The sequence below is a fragment of the Aptenodytes patagonicus genome, chromosome 3 (genome assembly GCF_965638725.1).
Source record: "Aptenodytes patagonicus chromosome 3, bAptPat1.pri.cur, whole genome shotgun sequence".
Taxonomy (NCBI): Eukaryota; Metazoa; Chordata; class Aves; order Sphenisciformes; family Spheniscidae; genus Aptenodytes; species Aptenodytes patagonicus.
In genome coordinates this window covers 33000000-33023570 of record NC_134951.1, presented here as the reverse complement: position 1 = coordinate 33023570, position 23571 = coordinate 33000000, and positions in this window count along the sequence as shown.

Genomic DNA, 23571 nt, shown 5'->3' with positions numbered 1-23571 from the left:
AGAAATGAACCTAGACCATTGATATCCATAAATGGTGTGAATCACATTCATGTACTTCTTACCCTTTTGGGTTCAGAATTGTTCATATTTTTAATGCCAAAAATTCTGAGGTTTTAAAATGAAATTATAAATAATTTTTCTTGTCTTTATAAGGACTTCTTGAGTCACCTGCCCCTTCTTCCACAACTAGTAAACTCTCCTTTTTTTCCTGAGTCCCAGCAAGAGCTCCCCGTTCACCCAGGCCGGTCGTCTTCCCCGCCCGTTCTTCTTACGGCATACAGGGACAGCCTGCTCTTGCGCCTTTAAGACTTCCTTCTTGAAGATCGTCCAGCCTTCCTGGACCCCTTTGCCCTTCAGGACTGTCTCCCAAGGGACTCTCTCAACCAACGTCCTGAACAGGCCAAAGTCTGCCCTCTGGAAGTGCATATATGCATATAGTATATTTGCATATGCAAATATGCATATAGTGCATATACACTAATGCACGCAGCATGGGCGGCAAACAGGAGGAGCTGGAAGCCATTGTGCAGCGGGAGAGATATGACTTAGTCGCCATCACAGAAACATGGTGGGGTGACTCTCATGACTGGAGTGCTGCAATGGATGGCTATAGACTCTTCAGAAGGGACAGGCGAGGAAGGAGAGGCGGTGGGGTGGCCCTGTATGTTAGGGAGTGTATCGATTGTCTAGAGCTCAATGATTGTGATGATGATACAGTTGAGTGTTTATGGGTAAGGATGAGGGGGAAGGCCAACGAGGCAGATATCCTGCTGGGAGTCTGTTATAGACCACCCAACCAGGATGAAGGGGCGGATGAAGCGTTCTACAAGCGGCTGGCAGAAGTCTCTCAATCGCTGGCCCTTGTTCTCGTGGGGGACTTCAACTTCCCGGACGTCTGCTGGAAATACAACACGGCAGAGAGGAAGCAGTCTAGGAGGTTCCTGGAGTGTGTGGAAGACAACTTCCTGACACAGCTGGTAAGTGAGCCTACCAGGGGAGGTGCCTCGCTCGACCTGCTGTTGACAAGCAGAGAAGGACTGGTGGGAGATGTGGTGGTCGGAGGCCGTCTTGGGCTTAGCGACCATGAAATGACAGAATTCTCCATTCTTGGTGAAGTAAGGAGGGGCCAGCAAAACTGCAACCATGGACTTCCGGAGGGTGGACTTTGGCCTGTTCAGGACACTGGTTGAGAGAGTCCCTTGGGAGACGGTCCTGAAGGGCAAAGGGGTCCAGGAAGGCTGGACGATCTTCAAGAAGGAAGTCTTAAAGGTGCAGGAGCAGGCTGTCCCTGTACGCCATAAGAAGAACGGGCGGGGAAGACGACCGGCCTGGCTGAACGGAGAGCTCTTGCTGGGACTCAGGAAAAAAAGGAGAGTTTACCGCTTGTGGAAGAAGGGGCAGGCGACTCAAGAAGAGTACAGGGATCTCGTTAGGTCATGCAGAGAGGAAATGAGAAAGGCAAAAGCCCAGCTAGAACGCAATCTGGCCGCTGTCGTTAGAGACAACAAAAAGTGTTTTTACAAATATATTAATGACAAGAAGAGAGCCAAGGAGAATTTCCATCCTTTATTGGATGCGGGGGGGAACATTGTCACCGAGGATGAGGAAAAGGCTGAGGTACTCAATGCCTTCTTTGCCTCAGCCTTTAACAGGCAGACCAGTTATCCTCAGGGTACTCGGCCCCCCGAGCTGGAAGACAGGGACGGCGAGCAGGATGAACCCCCCGTAAACCAAGAGGAAACAGTCAATGACCTGCTACGCCACCTGGACGCTCACAAGTCTATGGGGCCAGATGGGATCCACCCGAGAGTGCTGAGGGAGCTGGCGGAGGTGCTCGCCAAGCCGCTCTCCATCATTTATCAGCAGTCCTGGTTAACAGGGGAGGTCCCGGGCGACTGGAGGCTTGCCAATGTGACGCCCATCTACAAGAAGGGCCAGAAGGAGGATCCGGGGAACTACAGGCCTGTCAGCCTGACCTCGGTGCCAGGGAAGATTATGGAGTGGTTCATCTTGAGGGCGCTCACAAGGCCTGAGCGGGACAACCAGGGGATTAGGCCTAGCCAGCACGGATTCATGAGAGGCAGGTCCTGCTTGACCAACCTGATCTCCTTCTATGACCAGGTGACCCGCCTAGTGGACGAGGGAAAGGCTGTGGATGTGGTCTACCTGGACTTCAGCAAGGCCTTTGACACCGTCTCCCACAGCATTCTCCTCGAGAAGCTGGCGGCTCATGGCTTAGACAGGTGGACTCTGCGCTGGGTCAAAAACTGGCTGGATGGCCGGGCCCAGAGAGTTGTGGTGAATGGAGTTAAACCCAGTTGGCGGCCGGTCACGAGCGGTGTTCCCCAGGGCTCAGTACTGGGGCCGGTCTTGTTTAATATCTTCATCGATGATCTGGATGAGGGGATTGAGTGCATCCTCAGTAAGTTTGCAGACGACACCAAGTTGGGCGGGAGTGTTGATCTGCTCGAGGGTAGGAAGGCTCTGCAGAGGGACCTGGACAGGCTGGATCGATGGGCCGAGGCCAACTGTATGAGGTTCAACAAGGCCAAGTGCCGGGTCCTGCACTTGGGCCACAACAACCCCATGCAGCGCTACAGGCTTGGGGAAGAGTGGCTGGGAAGCTGCCTGTCGGAAAAGGACCTAGGGGTGTTGGTCGACAGGCGGCTGAACGCGAGCCGGCAGTGTGCCCAGGCGGCCAAGAAGGCCAATGGCATCCTGGCCTGTATCAGAACTAGTGTGGCCAGCAGGAGGAGGGAAGTGATCGTGCCCCTGTACTCGGACCTGGTGAGGCCGCACCTCGAATACTGTGTTCAGTTTTGGGCCCCTCACTACAAGAAGGACGTTGAGGTGCTGGAGCGTGTCCAGAGAAGGGCAACGAGGCTGGTGAGGCGTCTGGAGAACAAGTCTTCTGAGGAGCGGCTGAGGGAACTGGGGTTGTTGAGCCTGGAGAAAAGGAGGCTGAGGGGAGACCTCATCGCTCTCTACAGCTACCTGCAAGGAGGTTGTAGCGAGGTGGGTGTGGGTCTCTTCTCCCAAGTAACAAGCGATAGGACAAGAGTAAATGGCCTCCAGTTGCGGCAGGGGAGGTTTAGATTGGACATGAGGAAAAATGTCTTGACTGAAAGAGTGGTGAAACATTGGAAGAGGCTGCCCAGGGAAGTGGTTGAGTCCCCATCCCTGGAGGTATTTAAAAGACGAGTAGATGAGGCACTTAGGGACATGGTTTAGTGGGCATGATGGTGTTGGGTTGACGGTTGGACTTGATGATCTTAGAGGTCTTTTCCAACCTTAATGATTCTATGATTCTAAGTCCTGCCAGCAAGCCTGCACCAATGTGGGCTTCTCTCTCCATGGGGTCACAGATCCAGCCAGGAGCCTGCTCCAGCGTGGGCTCTCCACGGGGTCACATCCTCCTTCGGGTGCATCCACCTGCTCAGGCTTGGGGTCCTCCATGGGCTGCAGATGGATATCTGCTCCATCATTAACCTCTATGGGCTGCAGGAGGATGGCCTTTCTCACCATGGTCTTCATCATGTGCTGCAGGGGAATCTTTGCTCCGGTACCTGGAGCACCTCCTCCCCTTCCTTCTTCACTGACCTTGGTGTCTGCAGAGTTGTTTCTCTCACATATTCTCACTCCCCTCCTCCGGATGCTGTTGTCTTTTCCAACCTCAATGATTCTATGATTCTATGATTCTATGACTTGTTCCCCATTCAGAAAAGATATAGGTTAGAAAATTTTGAAGTATTTCTTGCAGTTTATGATCCTCTGTTTTTTATATTTTATTGATTCTGACTCACAATATTCTACCTGTGTAGCAAATTTTGTATTAATTGGATGTAAACAGTTTTATGTTTCTATTTTTGCACACAGTCACAAAACCTCACTTAACTGGTAAACCTTTGTAAAGTTACAAAAACCTTTTTTCTAGCTAGCCCCTGGAAAATTTTTCTCTCACAACCCAAAAAAGTGTTTAGATTTAGTTTGATTCAGATTTTCCCCATCTCCATTACTTTCCAATCCCAGGAAAACAGATCTATTTGATGACAATGATAGTGTTGCAGTCTAGATAACAACAATGTTTGAACTGCCCAGACAGTAGAACTGAGATAACAGTAGAATGTTGGAAAAAAAGGGAAAATATAATCCTAAATAAAGCCATTCATAGACATATTATCCAAGTGTAAAAAAAAAAAAAAAGCCTCTAGGTGCTTATTTCTCAAATTAGCCAACAGGAAAAAAGTTAATTTTTGTGTGCGCCAATTCAGTTATATTCAGTTATTTCTGGGTTTTGTAATTTTTATCAGTTAACAATGGAGCATCACATCAAATCTTGATAGATCATGACTAGTCAACTTGTCTGTTCATTAGTGGAGCGGTACATTCTTCCAATAAGATTGTACAGAATCAAGACCTTTTTCCAGAAAGTCCTGGAATGTAAAATTGAAATAAATAGTCCTTCCAAGATTAGAAATAGCCTGAACTTTGCTGTGGCACAAGTTTGTGAAGCCAAAATTCTTCTTCCTGCTCCCCCAACACATTTGATATATATTCTGAGCAGGTTATGATATACTTGAGTGTCAACTTGAGATTCAGAGTGAGCACAGAGTGCCTACAGGCACGTAAAGAATTTAAGAGGAATCCATTATGCAATGGATTTACTTCATCATAACATTGTACCTTAGACACCAGTGTACTGAAATTTGAGAACAAAGTATTTTACTGGTGATAATATTTCCATATGCAATAATCTTGTTCAAATGATCTTAAGGCTCTGTGAACTAATAAAATAAAAATATTCAATCCAAAATAGATGCTTTATTTAAGAAATACATGATATACCCTACAGCACATGCCTCCCACATCTGACAATAAGATCAAATATTTCTTATGGATTTTTAAAGGAGTCCAAAATTACCTGTAAGCCAGATTTCTGGTCACTTAACATGTTATCATGTTAGACTAACCAAAGTTCTAATTTAACTAGCTAGCTGAAGTACTGAGATAAATGCAGCTTCTGAAATGAATTTTTTGTATTTTCATTGGAGGAACTGATGGTGGAAGTCCCACTCCAAATATGTATATATTGATTCAGGTGCCTATTTTAGGTTTGATCTAAGAATGTTATTCCAAGTGCCGCTGGAACACTCTTTGATTCATGCCACACAAACTGAAAGTCAAAAACTCATTTATAAAGCAGCACATATTTCCAATAGAGCTAATAGAAATTTTTGCAGTAAAATATTTTACCTTTGAGAATGCTGATTTGATGAAAAAAGACTTCTTCATACAAATGGGTCAAAGTTGTTGAAGATTAAATTTACTATTGACTATGTTTCTACATCCAGTTATTAATCTGGATTGCCTGCTTTCTAAATAAATTAATGGTATCTAGTATAGAATAATTTTTTTTTTTTTTTAAAGTTTCCACAGAATGCAAATTTCCTTTTCTGGCCTTTTTGGTTTTCTTAAAACTTTGGTAGTAAATTTCAAAGAATAAAATAGAAATAAATCACATTCTATAATACTTAAATAATTTCAACCATCTGTTTTCTTCTACATGGGAATATTGGGAAGGCAAAGAGTCCAAATCTAAATTTTACTTAAATATTTTGTGCCGAGCTACACGTGTTTAATGATGACTATTCCCATAAAAATTATAATGTGCTATATTCTATTATTTTGCTAATTATACATTACCATCTGTGGGGAACAATGAATAATGTAATAATACTGTTACTTGCAGGGCAAAGTCAGAAATATATTAATGCTTGTCATTTAAGACAAATGCAAGTTATAATTTTCATAATTTGCCCAGATTGGAGTTAAATGTGGACACAATGAAATGCATGAGCATTCTGACACAAGGAGGTTACACCAGCAAAATTTAGAATCAGTGACTAAAATATGAAAATATTTTCATTTTGGATACCAGCAGAGAAATGTCCTATTCTCAAGCTAGCGTTGCACAGGGTCTCATGTTCATAGCCTCAGTGTGAACCTCTAAAGCAGAATGGCTATGATGACACTGGATCACTTTTAACCTGCCTTTTCTCTCAAACCCTTGCGATGAGTGTATGATTGGGATATTTTTAGTCTATGTTTTTCAGTTGGGTAGACTTTAAATAATGTCTGAGCTGTGTTGCAGCTTTCTACTATGGTATTTCTGCAATGTTTTGCTAAGGATATATGTCACGTTATGGAGCAGTGACATAAGGAAATACTTGGAGGCGAAAGTGTTTTTGAGATAGCTTTGGTAGATTATGAAGAAAAAGTAGCCAAGATTGGCACAGCTGATTCAGTGATATAAACAGAGTGGTCATTGAGGAAGAACAAAAATCTCAGAACTGTGCTTGTGTACTTGTATATCTTCTTGGATGGATCTATTTGGCTGACCACAAAAGAGAGCTAGAAGTGAAATAACATACCTGCAGCATGGATGATCCCCTGGGGAATCAGGACATGGAAGTAAACTGTGAGCCAAGATTTTTGCTAGAGTAAAGTTGTTCAACTTCTGTTGGCCTGAAGGCTAGGACAGACTATTCCCTGTGCTGAAGACCTCTATAGCCAGCAGGTATAGAATATGTAGCTATCTTTAAATATGTATGTGATATATAGTATTATGTACATTATAAAGTTTCTTTCTATAGGGACACAGGCTACTTTGGGAACATGTAGGTGATTATCATGGTATATATAAGAATAATTTTATCCTAATTTATTTTTTCTCTAGCACTGTAGCTCAGAAAATACAATATTGCCATTGTTAGTTACAAACCACAGGCTTTGTAAGAAACCTGCAAGGACTCAGAAATATAACTTGTCAGACTTGCTTGTTGTGGACTTGGTCTGGCTTGCCTGAACCTATGTTTCAGTTTGTTTAGCCGTAACAGCAATTGTCTAACTACAAGGTTACTATTGTCAATAGCTTAGCTTTCTATGATTGTGTAGTGCAGTCCCTTTGTTATATAGCACTAGTCTACAAAGTAGTTCTATAACAATTTTAATATAGTTCAGTAACTGATAGAAATAAAAATCATTTTTCCAATGTAAAATTAATTATCTATTGCCTTAAAATAAAAATGTAGTGCAAAGAAGTTCAGTCATGGATGATAGCAGGGGCATTGAAAGTTTGGGTGCACAGGTCTATAAGTAAATATCCAATGACCAATTACTGATCATTAACAGAACAGTATTTTGGGAGCTGGGCAAAAAAGGTTTTAGGCATTTTAAAGGGAAGTATAGAATATTTACAAAACATACCATGCACAGTAAAATTTCGAAATAACGTAGAATTTGTGGACCAATGAAGGAAGAATGATTAGGTGGACTACGGGAACAAATGCATAAAAATTACTTCCAAGGATGAGGAAAAACATGATCATATCCTCTCAGTGAAGAACTTGGGTTGCTGACAAGTTACTGCAGCCTTCTTCCAGCCTCATCTTCTTAAATAAAATTGTTGCCATTGACCTGAAGACCCAGAGGGGCAGTGAAAGAGTGAGGATAACACCATTTGTATAGCAATGCTAACTGAATTACTGGTGAGGCTTTTTCTTTAATAATCAGATACTTTGGACTATCAGTATTAGTATCATTGTAGCTGCACTAATATTAAGCTAATAGGCTAACAACTAATTCTTTGTTTTGCATATAAAGGTGTATGTTTTCAACCCAGGAAAATTGCACAGCATAACTGGTCTTGTATCCTTGCCCTTCGGTCTTGGTTGCAATTTGGATGCAATAATTCAAGTCCAACAGTTTGATCCAATAAAGAACATTTGGTGCCTGTAAGTTAGAACTTTTGGTTCCCATAGGTTCTAAGACTCAAATTTTGTTACATGGACTTCCTAGTCAATTAAGAGAACAGCTAGGAAACTAAAAAACTTCATGCTAACTATTAGGACAGACCATAAAAACATGTCTTAAATCCCCTGTGTCCAGGATTAAGAAGTCTGTATAAGGGTTGCAAGGAATAGGGTGTGATTCAGAGTCTCTTCTATGTATAGGTCCATCCACCTTGTGATTTTGGGGGGGGGGAAAGTGTGAAGAGAAAGTGTTAGTGTCAATACACACTTTCTATAATAACTAGCACACCTATGGAAAAATAAGGATGCTGAGATTCAGTATCTTCTTGATAGGTTAGGAGGACTGAAGCCATATGCATCGATCAAAAGCCATAAGATCCAGTGAGTACGTGGCTATGACCTTACTTCCCTCATCCTCTAATCCCTGTCAGGGTAAGTCTGGTCATGGCAAAGCAATTAATTCAAGATAGATAACTGAGAGTAGAGAAAGAAAAGAATTTACATTAGTATCTCAGTTATAAGGGCATTCAGCAGAGAAAATGAATCCTGTATTCTCATCCTTATTCCATGGGACTGTTTAATGCCACACAACCTTTTCTTCTCATCCTTTGAACCACGGTTAAAAAAGCCAGTGAGGACTGGACAAGTGTACTGTTTAACTAAGTGCTTAGTTGGCACCTTACAGAAAAATATGCCTGTCCAAGTGTGTGATTCATTGTGTGCTTTGTTTTCAGTTTTAATCAAGTTATTCTTTTGTGTAAAGCCAGCTAGCAAGAAAGCTTGTCTTTTACTCCTGTCTGTATCCAAGCCCTATTGGTTTTAATAAAACTGATCCAAAGCCTCCTAAAGTCAACGAGCCAAGGCTTCTTTTCACTTTGAACTGGGCTCAAGTTGTCAAACCAGAAGCAGATCAGTCAAGGTTGACTGTTGTATTGCAGAAAGTATTTTGAATTAATTGACAAATCCTGTTAACATTTTGAAAGTTAGTTTCTGAACTGTGAAGTGGATCTAGAAGTGAACAAGATGTTCATGCAGGCTATGAAATAATGACTTACTATGCACTTAATGTCATATTTAAGCTAATTTGTTTATTGCAGATTGGCTGTACGCCTTTTTTTCCCCACTATAAGGGTCTTAACAGATACATTCGATTACATAAAGCTGATTGTTATTAGCAACTTACACCAAATAATAGGACTGAGTAGGACTTTTTTCCCAACTCGTCAGTGAAGCTCAGATCTCACTTCTACAATCAAATAAAATCTATTTTTCACAGATCTCTCTGTAGAGGTGCTAGTAGCAAATATATCTGATGAATAGTTTTTAGAGAATAGTATTTTGAAGAGTGTGAGTAAGATTTAGCCTAGATGCACATTCCACAGGCTGTCTGAGGAACCTATTCCAGTGCTTAACCAATCTCACTGTAAAACATTCTCTACTCATGCTGAGTTGGTATTTTCCTTGTTACAACTGTGCTCACTCTCTCCCAACCTTTTCTGTACAGCCCTGAGAAAAGTTTGACCCTGTCTCTGTATCCTCCCACAACAGAGTTGGAGACAAGTTGCATTCCTCAACCTTCTGCTCTTCAGCCTGAGCGATCCCAACTCTCTCAGCCTCTCTTGGTACATCATGGACTTCAGATGTCTAACCATCATGGTGGTTTTCCAGAGGGCTTGCTCCAATTTGACAACCTTTCTTTTACTGGGGAGCTCAGCACTGGACCCAGCACTCCAGATGTGTCTCACCAGTGCTGAGCAGAGGGAAAGGATGACCTACCTCCACATGTTGGCAATGCTCTTTCCAATGCAGCACAGGATGCCATTGGCCTTGATCAATGCAGGAGCATACTGCTGGCTCATGTTCAAGTTGTTGACCTCCAGGGCCTTCTCTACAAGCCCAGCCTGTGCTGGTACATGGAGTTATTTTGTCCTCATTGCAAGACATTGTTTTTGCCTTTGCTGAATTTAATGAAATTCCTATTAGTTCACCAGCAATACAGGTCCCACTGAAATGTATTACCACCATTCTCTTTCCACATAGCCAGTAAAAGGATGCCATACAGTGGGAAGAGAAAATCAAACCAGAGATTATTCAATATGAGTAAGCCCCCATACCCAAAAATCCTAGCAGATGAGCATCAAGTCAAAACATCAAAGCAGCATGGAGTACTGCATTTTAAGAACTATTGTACTTACAGGTTTGAAAATTTGCCTGAATTTCAAAAGGCCTTGTTCAAAAACTCCATGACAATAGAAGGAACTACAATCCAGCAAGATGTTTAACACATATGCTTAATTTTAAATTTATATAATCTTATTAACTTTGGTGAAGCTAATGTGTGCTTGAAATTAGGCTCATATTAAGTGTCTTGAAGAATGTGAATAAGGACAGAAGGTCAAACAAGTTTATTTATGGAAGCTTGATTCTAAAAACTTTAGAGGTTGAGGTCTTAACCATTGATACCTATATTTTTTCTCATGCTTATAATCATAATTTTAGTATGGTACACTGCCAAGTTATTAAACTTCTATATTGGTAATAAAATATGTAAGAAATCAGCATCTCTCTGTTTAAAACTTCTTGAAATAGATATTTTCTCCAACAGTACATTTCAAACAAAGGAGAGATGCATGAATCACTTAAGGTTTTATGTTGTAAACTTACATGAAAATACAACAGAGGAAAATATGAGTTTTAGTATATTTGGTATTTTGTGCCTGACAAATTTTAAATCTTTTCCTGATGACTAGATATGACTAGTACAATATATTTCAGCTGGAATTCCGGTACAGTAAGGATCAGAAATTACAGTTCCCTAGAGAAGAAAGGATTAGTATAATTAGGAAAAACCAAGAGATGACAATTATTTACAAATACTTGCTCTCTTAGTAAAAAGAGTGTTCTTTCCCTATGGAGCAGCTCTTATACTTAATATTTTCATTGACTTGCTTTGCACATAATCTACAATTGTGTAATGAAGTTGAGAATGGCAGAAAATTAGGGAGTAATATTACCCTCGGGAAACTGTATCATACTGAGGCAAGGAAATGAGACTGAATACTATAACATGTGGCTTCAAGCACTGTGGGTCAAATGAACTGGGGATTCACGCCTTGAGTTATACACACACACAAAGGAAAAAAAAGAAAAAAAGAGTTCTGAGAATGTTTTCAGTTACTAGTGCCATGACTACAACATAGCCACGAAAAATGCAAATAATCTTAGAATGTTATTAAACCCGAGAAAAGCAGAAGTATCATGCCATTTTACAAGGCTGTGATAACATTGAAATGTTGTAGAAAACTAAAAAAAAATCTTCAAAATAAAGCAAGTAATCAGGTAAACTACTAAACAGGTCTGAAGGCTGTTCATTAAGAGAGCAGTCTAAAAAAAAACCTGGATTGTTCAGCCCAGGAAAGAAAAAGGATCAGAAGAATATGATGACTGTCCCTAAATCATTAAGAAAACAAATACTGAAGAAGAAGAAAAGCTATTTAAGCTGATTGGCAAATAATGTCATGAGGGAAATGGTTATAACATAAGAATGAATTAATTCAGTTTGGAAATTAGAACTTATTAGCATGAGAACTTTTATTAGGATAAGAATGATCTGGGAAAAATCTCCTACAAGGGTCGTGTTTCTATCCAATAGGTTTGCCACAGCCAGGGACCAGTCTACATGACCTCAAAGGCCACTTTAAATTTTATGTTCCTATGAAAGATATCACAATTTTTTTTATGTATTGCTACTGTATCTATTGTTTTCCAGCTTTGCTACCAGCACAGTTCAATTTCAGTACATCCCACTGTGATGCTGAAAAGTCAATTGTCATGATTTTCTTCTGTTTCTTTGAAAATATTCCCTACAGTAATATCATTTTGATACATATTATTGTACCAGTAATATTTGCCATTTTTAATATTGTTTAAAAATAACTAAATTAATATTTGTGCTTAATTGATTTTTTGAAATGGCTGAAAACAGAAAAATGAGAAGAGCCTAATGTACCTAACAGTGTACTGACAAGATTATGCAGAAAAAAATCAGATGTAAAAAGGTACTATTAAAAAAGTAGACATTTTTTCTCCTAAAATAATTAAAAATGTGTTTTCAGAACATAGGTGATTTTGCTGAGTCTGACTTTTTAAAGAGCAAAATATTTTTGTAAAATAGGTGTTACTTAACTATTTTAGTACTGTTCTACATAAATAAAATGTGTCCTGAACTTGATAATTCTTAAGTATATTCTTACCTGAAAACATGAATAAATCTACTGTCTGAAGTAGTCCAATCTGTGATTATAATTAATGTTGATTTTTCACAAGAACCACAGTTCACTTTAATCTTTCAGTCTTTTTCAAGATAACTAAGGTACTGTATTTGTTGTAGTTTTATATAAATGAAATTATCTTTATTTTAACTTGATAACATTGAGAGCAGGACTGATTTCTACTTTATGTAGAGTTTTCTTCTGAAGTTTTGGCTCCTTCACCAAACATCTCAAGTGTGCAATGAGACTTGACAGCAGATTGAACAATTTATCAGTCTGATCCAGGATGTCTTTTTATATACAGTCACATCTGGCCTCATAACCATGTTACACACAAGTCTTTTTGACTTAGTAAATGTTTTTTTTTCACATAAGTAAGGTTTCTTTTTTTTTATATAAAGCTCCATTTTTGTAGTAGTTCTAACACTTATTTGGACTTGAGACTGAAGCTGTCATCTGGCCCACAGTGATGCAACAGTGAGTTCAGAGCAGCAGAATATTTTTATTCATAAAAATAAGCTTGCTTAATTTAATAGCCTTGCTTAATTGCATTTATATTTTGGTTCTTACTGAATTGCAAATATAAACACAGCTAGAAAAAAAAATCATCCCTGGAGTGTTTCCTGGACTGTTATAATGATGATAAGATACCTGATACTTCAGTTAGTGTAAAACAGGTTTTAACTGTTTCTAGTGCTATTGCATGTCACTCTCTGCAATAATTAGTTATAACAGTCAAAGAATCACTTGTTTTTCAGTGCCCAATGAAATCAATAGCAAGACAATGTCTTCAGAAAGGTTTGGGATTATGTCCTGATGCATTTGTTGTTTTTCATACAACTGCTATGTTACTAGACTTGAAGCCCAAATGACAACAGCAGTTTTGGTATTAATGCTATTTTGGTGTAACTGGTCCTGTCTTACCGTACATCAAATTCAAATTCTATTGAATCTATTCACTTTTTCATTACTGATTAAAGAAATTACTCCAGAAATATTGTCTTTTGAAAAGGTGGGCCTGTAAGGACTTGTCTACAGCTGCCACATTTATTGACATAACAGATCATTAATAATTATTTTAAAATAGCCTTTCATCCTGAGAATATAATTACTTTGAAATAGATTCCACATGCAGATCTGGAAGACTTCCAAATCTAGGCAGGTTCTAGTTTAATTTGATTGATCTCTTATCTGTGATACAGGATTCCATCACAAAAGAGTATTTGAATAAGTTTGCAGTGGACTGAGAAGAACTCCTGGGATACGGCTTATTTTCATAGCTGTGGTCTTAAAATGTTTTTAGCTGGACTCAAAAAATTCAGAAATAGATTGTGATGGGCTGACCTTGGCTGGCTGTCAGACCCCTGCCCAGCTACTCTCACTCCCTCTCTGCAACAGGACAGGGGGAGAAAATAGGATGAAAAACCTTATGGGATGAGGTAAAGACAGGGAGATCACTTACCAATTATCATCGTGGGCAAAACAGACTTGACTTGGGGAACATTAATTTAATTTATTGCCAAAATAGGGTAAGATGATAAGAAATGAAGACAAAACTAAAAACACCTTTCCCCCCACCCCCTCTTCTTCTCAGCCTCAACTTCACTCCTTCACTCCAGACTCCACTACCTCCTCCCCACCCCGAGTAGCCCAGGGGGATGGGGAATGGGGGATTATGGTCAGTCCATAACATTTCATCTTTGCTGTTCCCTCCTCCTCACACTCTTCCCTGCTCCTGCATGGTTCCTCTCCACAGGCTGTAGTCCTGTAGCCCTGCTCCTATGTGGGCTCTCCATGGGCCAGAGTTCCTTCAGGAAATACCCACCTGCTCCAGCGTGAGGTCCTCCATGGGCTGCAAGGGAATCTCTGCCCCAGTGCCTGGAGTACCTCCTCCCCCTCCTTCTTTACTGACCTTGGTGCTCACAGGATCTTTTCGGATCTTTTCTCACTCTTCCCCCCCCCCCCCCCCCCTTACTCCTCAGTCTATTGGTGCAGTGTTTTGCCCTTTCTTACATACGCTTCCCCTGAGGCGCCACCGCCTTGGCTGCTGGGCTCAGCCGTGCCCTGCAGTGGCTCAGTTGGAGCCGGCTGGAACCGGCTGTGTCCGGCACAGGGCAGCCCTGGCCTCTCCTCACAGAGGCCGCCCTGCAGCCCCCCTGCTGCCAGCGCCTGGGCACCTAAACCCTGTACAGGTAGCTAGAAGTGTTTTGCTTGGGTTTGTTTTAGTCTACACTGAAAAATAGTAACACTGATTTTCTAAATGGGATTACAGACTGAGTGAACTCCACTGGCTGCCTCACTACATGAACTGAAAAATACCAAGTGTGAAATGGATGTTTTAAAAAAGAAAAAGAAAGAAGATTATGAATATTTAACCAGAGATGTTTGATTTGTATGAGTTGTTATAATCCATCTGAGTACAGCTCGAGTGTCTCAGTATGCCTTGGCTTCGTCGCTCAGTTTCAGTCAGAAAGATATGGCCTTGCTGGATGATTTTCTTTGCATGTAATACCAGCTTTGACCTTTGTAAATTAAGAATTTCAATAATAGAAACTGTTTAAAAGTGGTTTTGTGATTTGTACAAATGTTTCCCAGGGACTAAACAGACATTATCAAACCCATTTCTCTTTTGACCCAAAGCAGATCTCTTAACCTAGTTCTTCAGAGTCCAAAGACTTGTGCACTAATCCACTAATACTCCTAGTCTCACAAATTATTGAAAGTCTATTATCTATAATTTCAGACTGAAGATCTATTGGGAAGACTGTGATCTCATACATGATTTAATTTCTCACCATTTTAACTTTTTGCCAGTTTGCTTTGCTTTGAGAAACAAAATTGTCTCCTCATTTGAGATTAATTTTTTTCACAGATACACTCTGTATTTATAACATTTTGAGTTTCTTTTTTTTTTTTTTTTTTTTTAAATGAGCAACCCTGCAATGTGGTATTGAAAGAATAGCTTCTGCATTATAGCAACTTTTCATTTCCTCCTGCTTCCTGCTACTGCAGAGGATCATGGGAAAAGCTACAAAGGTTTTGAAGCCACAGGGCCCAAGGTGATTTTTATTTAATTAAAACCTGCTTGTTGCAACTCCCTTTTTCATTTATCTACCTTCACATTGTAAAACTCCTCATACCACAAAATTCTTCAAAAATATTGTTTAAGAACATGGGTGTAAGCGCTAAGTCTTAGGATATTATATAAAGATATGAATTCTTCAACAGATCAGATCTGAATATGCTAATTTACCTATTTATAAAATCAGGTTAATATAAAATATACAGAGAGATTATAGTGAACATATATTTTCTTTGGAAAGCTTTTTAAAGATTAAAATGGTAATAAAGAGGTTATTCAATTAAAAATCTTGAGAGGAAATTGGATAGGTCCTTCCCATTTACCAGTTTGAATGTCCCCAACTTTCACTTTTTTCGGCTTCTTTTTCTTTTGCCATTTTAAATGGATAAATATCTGTGGCCTGCTCAGTTCACTGCTAGAAAATGTATAAGAACAAAGCCACATGCTCTTCTATTTCTTTGCCCCTTGCTAAGAAACATATCACATATCTTTATCTATGAACATGCACATTTAACATCAACACTGGCTTGAAGCGTTCTTCAGAACTGCCTGTTTCTAGCAGTAGCTAATGTGAGTTGTGATGACATAGTGAAACATATCAAAAACCTCATTATATTTCTAAGATTCCATACATTGTACTTATGTGCAGTTTCACTTCATATAGAGAATGTGGATACATAAGAATAACAGGCAGAAAATGTAATGATAGAAAAAGCGCTAAAAACAATAGCTTGTGATAAGAATTGGAATTATGTGTGTGATTGAATATACAAGTAACCTGTCTGATGTACAACTTAATAGGTGCATTTACTGACATAATACACACATTCCCACCCAGATCATTTTGATGAATTATTGGCCATCTAGGGGGAAAAAAAAAATCACTTTTGAATGCTTTAACATGTATTGAAGCTATATATTGAATTCATCCTGCATTCACACCTAAGCAAAAAAAAAGTGTGTTGGCAATTACAATGTCAACATCTATTTTTCATTATCGCTTCAAAGAAGAAACAACTGCAGCTATTCAAGGCTAGATTCACAAAGAAACATAAGGGACTCTGCCTGTGACACCACCACTGGACAGACTGACCTGAGCTCCCTCTACCCACACTAATTCTAATAGTGAAATACTGAAAAAGGATAACACAAATTTGAGCTACCTGCATTTGAGTCAAGATAATCATGTTTATTCAGTAGTGCTAGGAGGGCTTGTCAGCTCTTGTTTTCTCTCTCTGACAGTGCACCACTCAAACACAATTATTTCACTGTGAAAGTGAATTGGTACTTAGCATGTATATCTCACTGGTATCACATCTCTCATTCCTTGTTCCATAGCATAGCACAACAATGTCCAGACATCTGCCCAATTGCCCATCAGTGTCACAGATTTAGATCCTTGCTACTGTCCTAATCTTGATTTTCTAATGAATTTGGGGAGTGAAGTGTTAGTCTTTGTTGTTTCTATACTATAGCTAACATGATATCACCTAGATAGTTTTGCCTTCTTGCATAATAGCCGACAACAAATGTTGATGTCATGGGAAGCCTGGAAAGAAGAGGGGGGTGGGGGGAAAGTGTTTTTAGTTTTGTCTTAATTTCTCACCATCTTACTCTGTTTCATTAATAGATTAATTTAAATTAATGTTCCCCAAGTCAAGTTTGTTTTGCCCGTGACGGTAATTGGTAAGTGATCTCCCTGTCTTTATCTTGACCCACAAACTTTTTCATCCTACTTTCTCCCCCTGTCCTGTTGAGGAAGAGGAGTGAGAAGGCAGTGCGGTTGGGGTCTGGCAGCCAGCCAAGGTCAACCCAACACACTATCATATATTTATTTTTTGTAGAATGTCAAAATGTAAGGAATTTCACTACTTTGGACTCAGATACGGGATGATAGCTTTATTTAGCATGGTACTAAAATAACGGGGTGCAACTTTACATATCACAGAATCATAGAATCATAGAATCATTAAGGTTAGAAAAGACCTCTAAGATCATCGAGTCCAACCGTCGACCCAACACCACCATGCCCACTAAACCATGTCCCTAAGTGCCTCATCTACACGTCTTTTAAATGCCTCCAGGGATGGGGACTCAACCACTTCCCTGGGCAGCCTGTTCCAATGTTTCACCACTCTTGCAGTAAAGACATTTTTCCTCACGTCCAATCTAAACCTCCCCTGCCGCAACTTGAGGCCATTTCCTCTTGTCCTATTGCTTGTTACTTGGGAGAAGAGACCGACACCCACCTCGCTACAACCTCCTTGCAGGTAGTTGTAGAGAGCGATGAGGTCTCCCCTCAGCCTCCTCTTCTCCAGGCTAAACAACCCCAGTTCCCTCAGCCGCTCCTCAGAAGACTTGTTCTCCAGACCCCTCACCAGCCTCGTTGCCCTTCTCTGGACACGCTCCAGCACCTCAACGTCCTTCTTGTAGTGAGGGGCCCAAAACTGAACACAGTATTCGAGGTGCGGCCTCACCAGTGCCGAGTACAGGGGCATGATCACTTCCCTAAATATGCCTCATACTACAGGAAAATGTATTGCATATGTGAAATGCATATCTGTAGCCCAAAGCTGTGGGACCAAATAGGTTAGAAACTATTTGCCACACTCAGAAATCTTTGCTATTTTTTCCTAAACTACAAAAATTCCCTGCCCCTCATGTAAAGGCTATCAGGCTTTTAGCTCCAAAGCTTTATTCCATGTATTTTACTTCTGAAGCCTGGTCCTAGTGTAATGGACATGTGCTAGCTGTAACACACCTGTATGGCACACCTCCCAGACAGAAGTCTCACAGGATTGCCTCCTGGGGCCATTTGCTCAGTTTCTGGCCATACATCCCAAGCTCTCATTTAAGGAACAATTCCCTGCACAACAGCTCTTCTGAGATGTATCTTATTTCTGAGGACAGTTGTTTTTTTTTTTTTTTCTGTAATTTCCTTGCCCATTCCCATATTTAACAGTTCTTGATTCAGATTTCTCTAATCAAATTGTATAACCTCATCCCTCATTTAACATCATGGGTGATTAAGCAAAAAATATGGTTAGCCATAACTATTACAGTGATTTAACTAGCTTTGATTTTCCTTTGTTTTCATTTCAGTGTTCCAGTGCACTCATCTCATTCGCTTATTTCTGCCACATGAGAATCCTCACTGGGAAGTTCTTAAAACTTCACTTGGACTACCAGGTGCCATTCTACAGAATAAAAAAATAGTGGAGAAATTTTTCAACCTTCTTTTTGACACTTCCCTCTGTCCACTTTTGATTTCCCAGCAAGGAAATTAGCCTCTGCCTTTATTGCTAGGAGACCATTTATCTTCATGTGAGACCTTTTGTCTTCTTGAGCTACTTCACTACAAAGATAACCACCAAAGCAGGGACATTCCTACTCCTTCTTTGCCTCTGCCTCCTGAGGCATGGGAAGCCAGGATAAGCTCTCTGGTCCCTTGTTGGAAGCTGTTGCCATAGCCCAGAGTGCTGGCAGGAGTTGTTTAGCTATCTGGAATCCCTCTGCTATCCAGATACAGTGATGAGGCTGAGAATTCAGACAGCTCCAAAAGGATGTGATAAAATTCCCCTATCGCTTGAGCATCACCCACACAATACTGTCAGCTTTGTTTGAAGAGTGGAGGAAATCAGGTACCAAAGGACACCTAAGGACAAATTCTAACTTACCAGAAGATACAGGAGGTACACCTTTCTTGTGCCATTCCTTCCTTAGCTTTGGCCCTCAGCACTGCTTGCAGTGCTGTAATGCTTGCAGTGCTGTAGCTGTAGAAGCCAGGGTGTCCTGTTCCTTAGCAAAAGAGCAGCAAGCAATACAACTTCCCTGGCTGCCCCAGTTGCAGCCACCTCCTGATAAAAATGTTCATAGCATGCATTAGTACTGTAGGACCAAGGACTGGAATCAAAGATTCTTCACTCCCCAACTGCATATTGCTCAATGTTAAGCAACAGAGCCAGGGTCCTGTTTTTATTTTCAGGTACAGGCCACAAAGCTTTAATCTCTGCTGCATCATGATGCAGTTGCAACAGGAAAGTGGGAAGGCATTTCCATAATTTTGTGTGATTGATTAATTCTTCTCAGAGTACTGGGTTTCAATCTGTTGGTTTGAACCTCATTTTCCTGGACTGGAACTGTTACTGTTTAGAAGCACTGATAGGTGCCTGTTCTCAGAAAAGGATCAGCATATAGACTGGCATACACTTTGGAGCCATGAGTTGTTTTCATAAATGCCATAGAGGCATGGACAAAGCAACCAGGTATTTCATATTTCTTCAGTACAGACTGGGTGATGAATAGATTGAGAGCAGCCCTACGGAGAAGGACTTGGGGATACTGGTGGGTGAAAAATTGGATATGAGCTGACAATGTGCACTTGCTGCCCCGAAAGCCAACCGTATCCTGGGCTGCATAAAAAGAAGCATGGCCAGCAGATCGAGGGAGGTGGTTCTTCCCCTACACCATTCTCGTGAGACCCCACCTGGAGTACTATGTCCAGCTCTGGGGTCCCCAGTACAAGAAAGACATGGACCTGTTAGAGTGAGTCCAAAGGAGGGCCACAAAAACGATCAGTGGGATGGAACACCTCTCCTATAAAGAAAGGCTGAGAGAGTTGGGATTGTTCAGCCTGGAGAAGAGAAGGCTCTGGGGAGACCTCATTGAGGCCTTTCAATACTTAAAGGGGGCCTATAAGAAAGATGGAGAGAGACTTTTTACCAGGGCCTGTAGTGATAGCACAAGGAATAATGGTTTTAAACTAAAAGAGGGTAGATTTAGATTAGATATAAGGAAGACATTCTTTATGATGAGGGTGGTGAGACACTGGAACAGGTTTCCCAGAGAAGTTGTGGTTGTCCCATCCCTGGAAACATTCAAGGTCAGGTTGGACGGGGCTCTGAGCAACCTGATCTAGTGAAAGATGTCCCTGCCCATGTCAGGAAGGTTGGACTGGGTGATCTTTAAAGATCCCTTCCAACCCAAACCATTCTATGATTCTATGATGAGTTCTAAACCCTCTAAGATGCCTGAAGTGTAATATCAAGGCATTTTTGGCACCAGGGTGCATTACTGGACTCAGCCTACATCTGTTCATATGCAGACATGTGATTATCTTCAAAATTTTACTCCAGTAATTCCTAAAGGCAAGAATAGGGATAAACGCTCTGCTCTTCCTGGTGGAAGGGAATAATTACCGTTTTGCTTTATTTCTGTAGCAAGTTTACAGGTAACTCTTTCTCTTTTACCTGTCTGCCTATGTAAGAGGTTAGACTACTCATTCAGTAATTTCTTCCTCAAGTTCATAACTTCTGGGCAAGCTACAACACATTTCTCAGAAAGAACTAACACAATTTATTGCTTGAAATGTCAATTTGGATCTTGTGCCATACTGTTTTATGTTGGAAGAAGATCACAATATTCTAGTCAACAAATGATGTAAGGTGTTGTTATCTTTAGTATTTGTGGTTTTTTTTCTGTGTTGGAATACTTTCCAATAGCCACTTCTGCAAATTTCTGCTGGTTGTCTTCACCAGTATTTTCAGCATATTGAAAACTGTATTTGCACCAGGCAATAAAATTTTCACTCTACTATTCAGTTCTTCCTATTTAGGAATTAAATAAAGTCCATTCCAACTTCTGAAGATCAACCATCAATCAAGATTTAAATAGTGTGATATCATACTGAGAACTACAAGTTTATTGTATTGATATGGAGCTTTAGTATACTCTGGAGTTACCTCAGATTCACAAAGCAATTAACCAGTAATGTTAAGAAGTTATGGCTAATTTAACTAATGCTTAATGAAGCCTACTAAAGCTGCCAGGATTGATGAGCCCAGTGAGATTTTGTGCAGGAACACACGTTAAAGTTTGGGTCCTCATCTCATTTTTGCAGATTAATCATTATCCTAAATGATAGTGTTTCTTTCTAATGATATGAAAAAGATGTGTTTTCTTCTTTTTAACATTTCTTAAAGGTTTAAGTATGTGTAGTAGCACATGGATTTTATGTCTAAGAAAATAGTCTCTGGTGGGCATCCATCCTTACAAAATAGGTAAAATAGACATATATTTGAATGTCACAATTATTAGGACAAGCAACACCTATGTGCATTGTGGTCTTGGTATTCTTAAATTTCAGTAACTTCTGCCTCTGTTGCTATGTTTCATGAATATGCTGCTATGTTTCATTATTACATTTCATCAATTTCTTGAATGAATCATTGGGATTCAATGAAAAGATGAGATATTACAATAAAACTAAAAAAAGGTATTGTAGAGGGGAAATTTGGATCACAAAATATTAAAAGTTAAGAATAATGATGACATCTTATATACACAGCAGCTTGAAAGTTGTAGTCTAAAGGACAAACACCTTTCTGAATTGGCTTTATCTTTTATTCATGAAATGTTGTGTGCTTTTACAAGCTGTTATGCTTTTCCACACAGCTCATGTGACAGCATAGATTCCCTTCCTTCAGAAAGCTCAGCACCCCACTGTGTGTAGTTCACTTGCTTCCAAGCTTACAAATTCAGGCAATGCATCAGACACTAGAATAAGAGATAAAACAGCTTCCATAAAAAAATATGTATTCCACAATGCATATATGCTTGCACACTCAGACACAAAGATCTTCCCTAAAAGAAAGACTTCTATCTAGTAGGTATATTTGATGAAATTATGAACCATTTAGTTTGGAAATTTAATGAAAATATGAAACATTACTTCTATGAAGGAAAAAACCCCAAACAAAACATTGCTTTTCACTTAGCTAGTAATATCAGTGTTTTGCTGTTGGGACTCAGGATTATGGCGCTATAGACAATTTATTTTATTTAGGGGAAAAATTACCTAAGTGATTCTGTGATTAACTGTGTATCTAAATGCGATGAAATGAGTTTATCAAAACCAGAAAACTATCATAGAAATACATGTAAGTTTAAGTGAAAAAGAAAATTTAAAAACTATGCTTATATTTTCCTTTTTTCATTTCATATACATATGGACTGTGAAATCTTCTACTGATGTTAATCAAAGGAAAAGGTTTTTTTTTTCTTCACTGTATTAAATCAGACCTAATAGCAGGACACTGTTTTATGAAACCCAGTCTTCAAAACATATACGGTATACCCAATTATGCTTTTTCTTTTTTTTTTTTTCTTTTTAATTTATTGACAGATAGGGTACAAACCTCATATGACTTGTGGGAAACTTACCAGTCTTATTATACAGAAGTAAATGACCCCCCTCCCTTTCTTCAGAAGAGTTAAAAAACTTGTGCAATTAACTAATGGCACTGAAAGAATACAGAAAATAGACAATATTAGTTGTTAAACTCTAAATGAAACAAAATTGGCTCAAATGAAAGCCACATGTAAAGCAGTGTACTCATTTATCACATAAAAAGTAAACAGCAACATTTTTCTACAACAGCAATATTATGAATAGGAAAACAGAGTTGGAATATTCTGAGACAGTCGTTGCTGTAACAAAGGACATGCTAATAAAATAAGAAGCCTCAAAATAAATTTGACCAGTCATAGCAAGGACACAGCAGCATTGTAAGCACTTTTTTTCTCCCCAAAGAGCAATTGCAGGACTTCATGCTATAAAACTATCATATGCAAATTAGGAGGAGATATTATATTAAGCAAATTTATTATTAGGGATATTATTTTGCATAAGTTACTGGACAAAGGATACAATTTTAAAACATCCTTATTTCCTGTTCACAAACTATTTATAAATTATATAATGGGATTAGTGTATTTCAGTGTTTATTATATTTTAAAAGTTTGTGGAGTTTTTTTGTTTATTTGTGGCTTCCTGTAATTACACAGCTGATTCATCCTCTTTTGAGAAATTTTAGGAACTTTTTATATGTGTTTTGCAACAACCAATAATGCTTATGTGAGCACTTTTCCATTTAAGTAGAAATTTACACAGGTGACAGATATGTCAAAGATTGTATACACAGAGAGGGAGAGAGAGGGAGAGGGAAGAAAACACAGAAGATATATGGAACAGAAAAAGTGACAGCAGGAAATGAGATTTAATAGATTTGTACTTAAAGAAGAATTCAGAACTGAAGTGTTGAGTTTAAATGGCAAGCTTTCAGATCTCTTATCTCAGGACCATGGACAAAAGGAAATTCTAAATCAGTTTAGGCTGATATTTTTATAATATTACTTCTGGTCATCATACTTTAATAAATAGAGTCAGACAGGAAATATTTGGATACCAGAAGATAATTGGAAACAAACTTCTGTTTCTTCTAATTAATCAAAATAAGTTCTGTCTGTTTTTTATATTTCCCCTTGTCCACCTCTCCCTTTCCTCTCACACATAAATAAATCCAGCTTTTGTTTTATAATGCTGTCATTACAAAAAAAACAGATTGAT